At 39.8% G+C, this 12,514-nt stretch overlaps 1 protein-coding gene across 2 annotated transcripts in view; it reads right to left on the bottom strand.

Moving 5' to 3' along the window:
- The window catches only part of PDGFD (platelet derived growth factor D), a 274,384-nt gene that overhangs the window by 14,739 nt on the left and 247,131 nt on the right, over positions 1-12,514 (bottom strand). The gene's annotated exons all lie outside the window — the stretch shown is intronic.

The following is a 12,514-nucleotide window of genomic DNA, read 5'->3' as shown; positions in this document are numbered from 1 at the left end:
TCTGTGAGGACAGCCTTAACCCAGGGATTGACCTTATTCATGGGACCTCAACTATTTCTCAAAATACCAAAGGTGAGTGTGAGTGTCGCTTGCTCAGTCATGTCTGACTCCTTGCGACCCTATTGACTAACCCACCAGGCTCCTCTGTCCATGGGATTTTGCAGGCAAGAATACTGGAGTGGGTTGCCATTTCCTTTTCTAATACTAAAGGTGGAAAATGTAATTTCTCTTTTGATCCTATCTTCCCCTTCAAAAAAGAAAGAAATCAACAACAGCAAAGAGAAAACAAAAAGACCTTCAGAAACTTAGCTAAATCTTGGTTCAATTTTTCTTGCACCTTTCTAATGCAAAAAAATAAGTTCCAATGAAAGAAAATCAAACATTCAGCAATTTAAAATAATTGTCTTTACCTTAAAAAACATATGTGTGTGTGTGTGTGCGTGCGCGCGTGCATGCAAATGTATATATATATATCTTCTTAACTTTAAACAACTCCTGACTCTAAGCCATTACTTAATATGATTTGAATTATATCAGGGACACGTTAGGGAGAATTATTCTGATTTATTGAACTGACAGTGAAATTCTACAAGTAAATGTAATGAATAAAAAGTTTTAGCTTCATTGTAACTCCAAGGTTAAGCAAAATGTCAAAGGACAAGGAATTTGGAGGTTGTGAATATGATGCATTTGTGCACTGCATCCTAGATGGCAGTATAGCATAGTGGTTAAGTGCTTGGGCTCTGCAGTTAATCTACAACAGCATTTAAATCATAGCTACGTCTCCTTTTAGTTGGTAAGTTACTTGACTCCTCTATATTCTGTTTCCTCATCTATAAAATGTAAGTAGTGTAACTTTACTATTTCAGCAATATTTGAAGTATTGAATGCAGTGTGCCTGGTATTCAGTCTGGTTATTATCATTTATCTTGATTCAGTTTCTCCAGTTTTTCCCTCTAAAGTCAAATGGTCAATAATTAAAAAAGAATTTTTTTTTCAGATCTGTCTCTTCTATTTCTCTTTTGGCCATTATTCTATATAAATAATTATCTGGGGGATTGTGTATCAGGACTTCTCTGAATTAAGAGCATTACACTAAATTTTCAGAGTTTAGTTACCAATATTTTACTTGAGTTAAATTTGTATCATTGTACTATATAAATTATATTTTAACTTGTGGTCTTGAAATCCATCTAATCATCCATCTATTTTGCATTCAAATCCTCTGGCAGGTGAGCACATACATGACTATCTTCTCACAAGAATGCAGTTAGAGGAAAGTCCTCTGGGTTCCATCCCATTTCTGAATGCACTTCTCTTGTCACCAGTCAGGCGACTGCAGGAGGAATCCCACAGATGCCAGGCAATTGTCATCAGATTTACTCTGATTTTAGCCCCATTAAATGTCTTAGTCCTAAACCAAAACTGCTTGAGGAGTAGTAAGGAGTACTCTTTTGGGATAGAGGTCAAAGGCTAAGGATGCTGTCAGTAGAATGCATCTGAATGAGACAGAAATGAAAGAAGGCACAAATGGATGAAGATTCCACTTAACCCCATGAAGTCAGCTAAAATGCTGGCCATATGGTCGATGACCCCCTTGAATAAAGAATTAAATGGCAAGTGGACTCATGCTCTGCCCTGCGTGCCTTTGATTCTCAAGGGCATGGATTTTACCCCAACTCTTAGATGCTGAGCCCAGGACACTGTGGGAGCTGCATAAATGCTAAATAATTACTGTGCATAATTGATGGCTGTTTTTTTCTTCCTTTGCAAAGACATATCATAAGTTTAGCTATAATCAATCCAGTTTTAAATTAAATGAACTCTGTCTTGGGAAAGGAACCATTTCATTGCTGCTAAAACCCTGAAATAACTGCAAGCAAAGCAGAGAGGATTACATAAATGGATTAAGAAGTGCTGCAATCATCCATTACAAGTGTCACCTTGAGATAAATACCGATGCTGGCTGTGCATTACTGGGCTACAGACAGGGCTGATGCAGAGGGCCAAAGCTGCTGATTGTGATGCTGGGAATATATTTTGTCCACCATCTAGGAGCAAGAGGCTCTGTTTGCAGGAAGGGATGGTAACGTGTGAGGTTTCCCAGGTGGCTCAGTGGTAAAGAATCTGCCTGTCAATGTAAGAAGACATCGAGGGACTCAGGTTTAACTCCTGGGTTGGGAAGGTAACCTGGAGGAGGACCTGGAAACCCACTCCAGTATTCTTGCCTGGAGAATCCCACGGATAGAGGAGCCTGGCGGGCTACAGTCCATAGGGTTGCAAAGAGTTGGATATGACTGAGCCACTGAAAACAGTGTGTTCAGTAAAGTGTGGTAGGCCAAGAGGGATGGGAAGGAAGTGACAGACTGAGCGTAGGTGGGTTCAGCCAGTCCTCTGCCAGGCATGTGACACACAGGGCCACTTATTGCTGCTCCCCACCCTTTTGAAATGTGTGTTACTTACTCAAAGTAAATACGAAGTAGGAAAACTGGGCTTGAAGTCATTCTCCCTCTTGCTGCCCAGTCTCTGCCACATCAGGCAGAATGGGGGGCTAGCAGGCAACCTTTGGTTGAAGGGATTAGACTGATCTCCCTGGCATGATATTAAGCTGTCCTGTATGGCAGTGTACTAGGACTGGGGTGGTGAATGGCTCCACTTTTATGTCCAGAGTATGTCCAAGCCAAATCATAGCGTGCTTTCCAGTGGGAACTCAGCTGATTGCCTAGAAGGCCCTCCACAAATCAGGATAGGCATGCATGCCTTACTTGTCTTGGAACAAAACTCTTCATGTTGTGTGACTGTTTTACTGACTCACACTGGTTACTTCCGTTTCCTACTGGCCATGAAGAGATTTACGATGCTGTCAGTTATTTATGTGGCCCTGTGTGACTGCTGTAGAATCCAGCTGCCCTGCTTATCGGGAGGATTGAAACCACGGAGGCACTCAATTTAGAACTTGAACTAAAAACATTCCTCAGAGTGGATGCAAATAACTTTAAAGCACCATTGCAGACTTTCTGCAGGGGATATTGAATTTCAAGTCAAAGAAGACTGATTAGGCAGTGAAGCAGAGCAGGGAGCCAGACAGGGGACTGAGTGGCAATTAAGGCTTCTGGAGCCCTGATTTGAGGGGGGCTCTGGTGTGAGTTCCTGTGGGGGGCAGGGTGTAGGCCACGTGGTACAAACCAGGGGAGAAGAGTGACCCTTCCCATTCCCAATTCAGCCTCCACAGTGGAATCTTACTGAGAACAAGGATGTACCAAATTTAATTCAAAGGCCCATTAATTTCATCTAATTGCCCTTATTTCACTCAGCTGTACATAATGTCATCATCCCTCTTTCGCTGTCCTTTTGAATTTGAGTCCTGCTTTCTCATAGATATTTGACGTCATTTCCATTTTTGTGTTCTGCACCGACAATCTGCTGCAAAGGCTGACAGGGCTGCGGTGTTGTCAAAGCCTTCCTCTGGACTCAGGAATTCAATGTGGGCCATTGCACCCAGCCATGGGAAGCACCATTTTTCCTCAGTGCTGGCCTCAGAGTGCAGCCTAGTCACAGAGGCTCCTGGACTGTGGGATGAGCTCTGCGATCTGAGCCCTGGGGCAGGGATGTGTAAAGCAGTGGGACGTTGTTGAATGCACACCCTCATCAGTTTCTAGTCTACGAAGGCTCAGATTTGGGAGGAAGGAGAATCAGCCTGGTCTTTTTGATACTGGCCATCCCAAGTATCAGGTAATATAGAAGTTCTTCATGAATACGATTGCATGAAATCCCCATCAATGCTATGAATCACATACTATTGTTACCCTTATATTTACACTTGAGACAATAGAGCCTCTGAGAGGAAAGGGAAAAAACTTGTCCACAACCACACACCCAGTCAGTAGAAGAGCCAGAGTCTGAATCTAACCTTTTCATCACTCTTGCACTTTGAAGCTCCAGTCTGAAGATTTGAAGAAGGGTGCAGCAAGCAGATTCTATGAGCCCTGCTGGAGCTTTCCTAGTAGAGGTCTACTTCCTGTCAATGACCTGGCTTCTTAGGTGCATAGCCAGGCACTGACCTGTCACTTATAAGATGTTGTCAATTACATATATCCAAGCATGTACTCCTATGCACAAACATTCATCTATCAGATTCTACCAAAAGAGTACACGCTGATCACAGTCTTGCTAATAAAGCAGGCAACTGCACAGAACCTAGTGTTTTCCTTTGGTATTGAAAAATACCACCTGATGAGACCAGGTGACTCACTGGAAAAGACCCTGATGGTGGGAAGATTGAAGCCAGAAGAGGGAGATTGAGGATGAGGTGGTTAGATGGCATCACTGACTCAAGGGACATGAGTTTGAGCAAGCTCAGGGAGTTGGTGATGGACAGGGAAGCCTAGCATGTTGCAGTCCATGGGGTCACAAAGAGTTGGGCACAACTGGAGTGACTGACCTTCCTTGAGTTAGTCTCTTCTGGGTTCAAAGTTCATTATGCTATTCCCTCATCAATCCATCAATCTTTATCCTGTCACGTGTGTCACCAGTCTTGAATATTCTTGCTATTCTCCAGTTAAACTTCTACATATTCTTGGAGTTAGCCAGTAACCATTTGGTATGCATGCATGCTAAGTCAGTTCAGCTGTGACCAACTCTTTGCAACCCTATGGACTGTAGCCCGCCAGGCTCCTCTGTCCATGGGATTCTCCAGGCAAGAATATTGGCGGGGGTTGCCATGCTCTTCTGCAAGTAATCATTTTAGTATAATCCAGTTAAGGCCTTTGCAGTGCTGACATCCTTTAAGGATTCTCCTAGCAGGTAGCCTCTGTTCGTGCAGATTCAGTACATGGTACTGGTGCTCGAAGAGCAAGTGCCTGAAGGAGGGCCATGCTTTTCTAACTTCAAGCTTTTGTCAATCTAGTTTACCTTCTCGGGCATCTCAGGCCACTGCGTCATTTTAATCTTCTAAGTCAAGAGGCACATTCACCCTACATCTTCTCTAACCCCTTCACTAAATACTCACCTCACATTCTCTGCCTTCTATTGTAGCACTTACTTTGTAGAACTTGCTTTATCCTTTTCTTTTTTAGATTAATGATTTTAATTGGAGACTAATTACTTTACAATATTGTGATGGGTTTTGGCACATATGGACATGAATCAGCCACGGGTGCACATGTGTCCCCCATCCTGAACCCCCTTCCACCTCACTCCCCGTCCCATCCCTCTGGGTTGTCCCAGAGGACTGCTTTGAGTGCCCTTCCTCATGCATCAAACTTGCACTGGTCATCTATTTTACATATGGTAGTACACATTTCGGTGTTATTCTCTCAAATCATCCCACCCTCACCTTCACCCACATAGTCCAAAAGTCTGTTCTTTACATCTGTGTCTCTTTTGCTGCCTTGCATATAGGATCATTTTTTAGTGTGTTTCTAAATTTCATATATATGTGTTAATATACAGTATTTATGTTTCTCTTTCTGACTTACTTCACTCTGTATAATAGGCTCCAATTTCATCGGCCTCATTAGAACTGACTCAAATGTGTTCCTTTTTATAGTTGAGTAATATTCTATTGTGTATATGTACCACAACTTCCTTATATGTTCATTGCAGCACTGTTTACAATAGCTAGGACATGGAAGCAATCTAGATGTCCAGTGTCAGATGAATGGATACCCTTTTCTTTATTTAGGTGTTTCTCATCCACTAAACCATAAGGTTCTTGGAATCCGAGTTAATCATCTTTTAATCTTCCCTCTCCTAGTGCTTTGCCACTAGTGGAAGAAGTATATGTAGGTCAATTAAGTGCACCACTCCTAAAACCATCTGGTTTCCACAATTAGAAGCTGCATAGTGCTGAGAAAAATACATTTTTTGGTAGTCTTAGAATATGTGCCATTTCAGGATATTTGAAATAATTAATTAAATCCAATATAAAACAACAGGAATCACTATGGCTTACCTAGGCAAACATTTCTGATTTTCTTTAAACATCTATCTTTTGTGGGATACCAAGCAACTTAAAGCCAAAATTAGAAAATGTTTAGGCCATTTATAGACCTACTAATCAATCCAAGTTTTCTTTATAAGACATAAGTACTCTGTAATGACTAAATGAATCAAATTACTGAGTGTTGTTGGGTTAGAATTGAAAAGCTAGGATTCTAGAACCAGCTCGATGACAGATGAACTGTGATGCATGAAGATTGGCACCAAGACCCATGGGCTTTAGAAGCTTTTCCACATCTTTTACATGGGATGAAGGATGGCATCCAGGAGGCTGGCTCTCTAATATACATCTCAAGGTGCTCAGGAATATGTCTTTTGCCAAATGGGTGATAGTCCCACAGCCTGCTACATAAAGTGCTATAAACTTGACTTTGATATTACAAGACAAGATTTATAGTGCTTTAGGTAGGGGTGGGAGGTAAGGGGAGTGTATGAATAATTGTAGTATTTTCATACCAAGAAACTAGGGGCTCTCAGCCTTCTTTAAAGTTCATAAATTTCTCAGGAGGCATCTATTCATCTTTATGAGTATTACAACCTCACTGTGATTTTCAGATTCCCACTTCTATAAATTAGCACTTAATTGTGAAGACTGTTTCCACATTTCAACCCAGTTTTCAAGTGCAAATGAGTCTGGAAAGAACAATTATTTTATAACTTTTAATGAGAGAATATCAGGGTATTTTAAACTTAAAATCATGAATCTCTTGACTCCACTTCCTGGTTTAACTTCTCAAGAATGGAAACATTCACCACTTGCATTTATAGAAATTAACCTAAATCATAGTAAAATATTCCCAGTCAGACAATTCCTAATTGTCAGGGTTTAAAAACATTGTTAAGCAGTGAGTGAATGGAAATTTACTGAGCAGCTACTATGTGCCGGGTACCATGTGAGATGCTTTTACAAAGTTAAGTCTCGTGGAATTCTCATAACAAACCAATATGGAAACTGAGATGAAGAGGAGTTGAGTGACTTGCCTACAGCCACTGGGTATAGTAGACATTTGACAAACATAGGCTAGAAAACGAATGGGTGAATACATGGATATCTACGAGGTATTGGATTAGGAATGAAAGCAACTGACACTGTCATAACGCAATTCTCTGAACTCTAGAGGGGGTGTAAAAATATATCTATAAAATGGAAAATAAGAACAAGGTTAGGAGATGAATAAGAATCAAGGAGTCCTTTAATTGTTTGTCTTTCTCTCATTTACTAGACTATGAGTCTCTGAGTTTTAAGCACCACTGGGTCCCTCTCAGCATTGACCTCACAGTCAACACACCTAGGTTCATGTCATGGCTCTCTATTTTATAACTGTCAGTAAACCTTTCTGCATTTCTTTCTTTTATTAGATAAAATGGGAATAACAGTACTCTCCTGCCAAGAAATTCATTAAGCTTGAACAAGTTAAAAGTGTCTGAAGTGTGGTCCAAACCCTCAGCTCCCAGTAGGTATGCTTCACATTAATGTCGAAATGAGTAAAACAGATCAATGAAATAAAGTTAAGAATAGAATCACCTAAAACCAGAAGTAGTCAAGATTGTGCAATTGGTAATCACTAAGGAAAGGAAGATCACGCTCACTTTGATCACAATGTCAGAAAGCAATGATGATGTGTATTTAGTTTAATTCAATGAGACATAGCACTGAAGCACAGTCCCTTGCAAGTAAAGGCACTTAGCGAGCCAGATCTCGCCACACCAGCAGTTTCTGCATGAGCATGAGTTCTAGGAAGGGTGTGCTGTCTCCTTAAGTCCATCAGTGCACTGAGCACAAGGATGCTGCTGGGTTCCTCAATGCCACACAGGTAAAAACTGGTATAGGAACCACAAGGCAAACCCACTCAGAGTAACAAGAGTGACCGCTGTGGAAAAGGCACATTTGTCCACCAAGACATTAAAAGTTACCTATGGTTTTCTACTGTGAAATGGATTTTCCAATCAATTTGCACTTAAGTCATATGCCTAGACATGAGGAATGTTTGATAATGAAAGTGGGCTTAGGATATTCACAAAGATAGACAACCATTATCGGAGAAAAGCAGAGGCTGTGCTGGCACTAAGAGGATAAACGAGCAAAAAAAGTCCTTGATCCTGTGTGGAGATTTTCTTCAAACTTTTATGTGTGTGCCCTCGTAGAAGCATGCAGCACTATATATGACAAGATGGTTTTTATTAATGGTTGCAGGCAAATTGAGTGAGTGGGGCATCTAGATACTTTCAGATCATATCGGTTATAAACAGTGGCTAAAGCCTAAAAACTAAGCTTTAAAGAGAAAACACCTAAAAAGCAAAATGGGGCCAGAAATTTCTTAATAAATAGTATATTGGAAAAGTTGAGTAGTTGGAATTTTGTAAAATTTTAATGAGTGTACTGGTTATACAGATACTTAAATATGACAATATTTGGATAGTCCATCGGAGAAGGTGACAGCACCCCACTCCAGTACTCTTGCCTGGAAAATCCCATGGACGGAGGAGCCTGGGTAGGCTGCGGTCCATGGGCTCGCAAAGAGCCGGACACGATTGAGCGACTTCACTTTCGCTTTTCACTTTCATGCATTGGAGAAGGAAATGGCAACCCACTCCAGTGTTCTTGCCTGGAGAATCCCAGGGATGGGGAACCTGGTGGGCTGCTGTCTATGGGGTCACACAGAGTCGGACATGACTGAAGTGACTTAGCAGCAGCAGCAGGACAGTCCATAAGAGGTTCTCCAGACTTTTAAAGCCATATAGGGAAGAGAACAGGGTCCACAGAAATGTCTGGGTTCTATGCAAAGTTTTGTATTCAAATAATAGTAGTAGCCATCATTTATTGAGGGGCTACTAGGAGTTGGATACACTGCTTTTACTAAGCCTAATACAACTTTGCAAAGGGGTTGTAATTAGCTATTTTACTAAATGCCGAGGTCTGCATATAACTTCTCCAAGGCTACTATAAGGAACTGATTTAGAATCTTATTGTAAGTTTACTTGACTCCAAAGTTTGTGCTCTTCCCCACTATCAAATTCTTTCTTTTTTCTCTATTTCTATCAAGTTTATGGTAAACAATTTTAATATTGATAAAAAGAAGCTTTTACTTGGTACATACCACACTGTTCAGGAAAATCAAAGAAGTTAGCCCTTACTGAACATAAGAAATTAGAAAAATCCATTTGATTTAATGTCTCTTGTACCCTTGTTTAATTTACCTATAGATAGTTGCAAGCAGATGACATCTCAAGACTGCCTTACCCAATTCATCCGTAGAATCAAGGACTTTTCTGCAAATTCTTACTCAGATATCAAACAGGCAAGGAGAAAGTTGTAAGCATTTGATTTACATTGACTAGCTCATTTTGAAAACGTATTCATATCTTAATACACTGAAACTATTTCCTACATTCTAAATCATTTTTGGAAGAGTAAGTTACCTCTTTCTAGTTAGTATGCAAGGGCATGACAAAAAACAACACTAAGTGACTAATTTAAAAATAAAAGATATTTGCATCTAAAAGAATTCAGAGCCAGAATTCTAACATTTTATATGAGACATATCTATTTAATTTAATCCTCAGCTTCTTATGCCAGTTATTTACCAATAAATTGTTTTAATATTTTGTTTTAGATCTTATAGAAAAATAACATCATGTAAGAAATCACAGAATTGATATAAGATCCTGGGGAATGGGTTGGTAACTGTCCCAGAGTTACAACATCTAACCATTTAGAGTCTGTGAAAATCATATATTTCAAACTCTGTCATCTAGAATCAATTTAATATTAGTATGCTTGATTCACTCAATATTAACATACTGATTTTTAAAGAGGAGTGCAGGTCAAATTCAGCTCATGTATCAATAAATGGCAAATCTTCGGGGAAAATCTATTTTTGTCAAGCATTATTGTTGTTCAGAACTACTAAGTTGGAATGCCTCAACAATTATATCCATATTTTAATCACAACACAAGCTATGAAAACAGGTTTCCCTCTTATTATTGGGTTTTCTATGGCAAAAGTGAAAGAGAAATTTGCTCAGTCGTATCCGACTCTTTGCGACCTCATGGACTACACAGTCCATGGAATTCTCCAGGCCAAAATACTGGAGTGGGTAGCCTTTCCCTCCTCCAGGGGATCTTCCCAACATAGGGATTGAACCTAGGTCTCCCACACTGCAGGTGGATTCTTTACCAGCTCAGCCACACAAACACACCATAATTCAGGAAAGTCGTGCTCTCCTGGAATAAGTAAAAAAAAAAAAAAAAAGGATGTCACGTTGTTAATTCCCATAAGTCACTTCTCAATGCCCAGTCTAGAAGAGTTTAAGACCAACAGTTTTTCCATGTCGAGATGTCAGATTTTGTGCTCTACACGTGACTAAATACACACTGCCCATAAAGTCAAAGGACTTTTTTTTTTGCAAGGAATCATAGTATAATTTCTGTTAACTTCAGTGGTCATGCTTCCTTGACTTCCCTGGGTGGCTCAGTGGTAAAGAATCCACCTCTTGGAGAAGAAAATGGCAGCTCACTCCAGTATTCTTGACTGGGAAATCCCATGGACAAAGGAGCCTGGCTGGCTCTAGTCTATGAGGTCAAAAGGAGTTGAACATGACTTCATAACTGAATACAGGTATAGTGGTCATGCAAGGATTCAGAGAGTAATTGCATGGTTTGTAGAACATCCATATAATTTTTTACCTAATTATGTACAAATTTGCTATGTTATTAGCATGTTCATCAGAAGAAATAAATGCAACTTGAATTTCAAATGACTTATTTTAAAACTTTGAGCAGCTTTAAGGTTGAAATTATTGGCAAAAATTGGGTTTTGGAACTGCAGTTATTTACAGATTTCAATTATCCATGCTACCCTTTTCTCCATTACCCTCTAGGAAACTGAAAGTTGGATATATTAACTTGTCCCAATATCATCAGTCCAGAAGCTTTTACAGACAAGTTTTTGCTTATCTATTACTTGTGAATTTGAAAAAAAGTGGACTTTATGCACTGAAATTCTGGCTTCAGTACTTGGCAGTGTTACGTGTCCTTTCCCTCCCTCTTCTCTCTAAACTTTTAATATCTTCATACTTCCCATTTTCAAGCCTCTTCTTAAGGAGAAGTAAAACATCACTGTCACCTAATCTCCCTTCAAATAACAGGAGAAGCAAAGCATAAATTTTAATTTAAATATATTAACTCTTTTCTAGTTTACAAGTTCTTCACCTCGTGTATTTGTATTTTATTTTAGTGTTTATAAAATTTTGTGATCTATATAGTCACATTCAATTTTAGAATCTTGTTCTTTGAGATCATGAAAAATTTAGATTTGATATCATGAAAAATTCTACTTTTGATCAGTCTGGGGAAATCAGAAAAAAGGATGCTCGATAGATATTCACAAATGACAAGTTTGTCTCTACACAGCATCATTAAAAGATTATGATAGGGGCTTCCCAGGTGGCTCAGTGGTAAAGAATCAGCCTGCCAATACAGCAGATGCAGGTTCAATCCCTGGGTCAGGAAGAGCCCGTGGAGAAAGGAATGGCAACCCACTCCAGTATTCTTGCCTGGGAAATCCCATGGACAGAGGAGCCAGGCAGGCTAAAAGGCTAAAGTTCAGGGGGGTCACAAAGAGTCAGACATGACTCAGGGATTAAACAACAGCAACAAATACTGTTAGTAGAAAACGTTTTAGAAATCCTATGGAGTTCATATTTTATTTGACATCTAATGGACCTCCATTATCTATAACCATTTTTCGGTTTTCACTCTTTTATTCACTATCCCATTTCTTATACATCTGGATAAAAACCATGGATTTATATTTTTAAGTTGCAAAAGCTGACAATGACAGCTGAAATATTAAACGTGACTTCCTTTGCTTCTGTGATACACGCAGGTGGTTCAGCATCAGGGAATGATAAACAATTAAATCAGCACAGTTACACAAGTGTAGACAACGGTGACTTGCCAGTGTTCAATGAAAGAGTACAGATCTGCCTTAGAGCCATTTTAAATAAGAGATTGAGAAATGGAATGTAAGCCAATAGGGGAGATAAATGTTTACTCTGTCAGAAATCAGCAGAATGTTGCCTTGAATACTCTAGCAAGGTTATTTCAGTAACCAAAGGCATTCTTAATAAAGGCACAAGCCTAACTCTATGCAGTGGGTTTCTATAAACTTTAGAAATATACTAAATTATTAATATCTCCGATTTCACAAACACTAATTGAGCAGCTAAAATGTGTCAGTTGTTACAGTTGTTCAGTCATTAAGTCATGTCTGACTCTTTGCAAGTCCATGGACTGTAACACATCAGCCTCCCTGTCCTTCACAACTATCTCCCAGAGCTTGCTCAAACTCATGTCCATTAATCAGTGATGCCATCCAACCATCTTGTCCTCTGTCACCCCCTTCTTCTCCTGCTCTCAGTCTTTCCCAGCATCAGGGTCTTTTCCAATGTGTCAGAGATTGTATCAATTTACTGAAGATAGAGGATGAACAATCCCTCAACGCTGAGTGCC

This window comes from Oryx dammah, unplaced genomic scaffold (genome assembly GCF_014754425.2).
Source record: "Oryx dammah isolate SB20612 unplaced genomic scaffold, SCBI_Odam_1.1 HiC_scaffold_17, whole genome shotgun sequence".
In the NCBI taxonomy this organism is placed as follows: domain Eukaryota; kingdom Metazoa; phylum Chordata; class Mammalia; order Artiodactyla; family Bovidae; genus Oryx; species Oryx dammah.
Note: the sequence above shows the minus strand (reverse complement) of the source record. Positions and strands in the feature narration are given on the sequence as shown.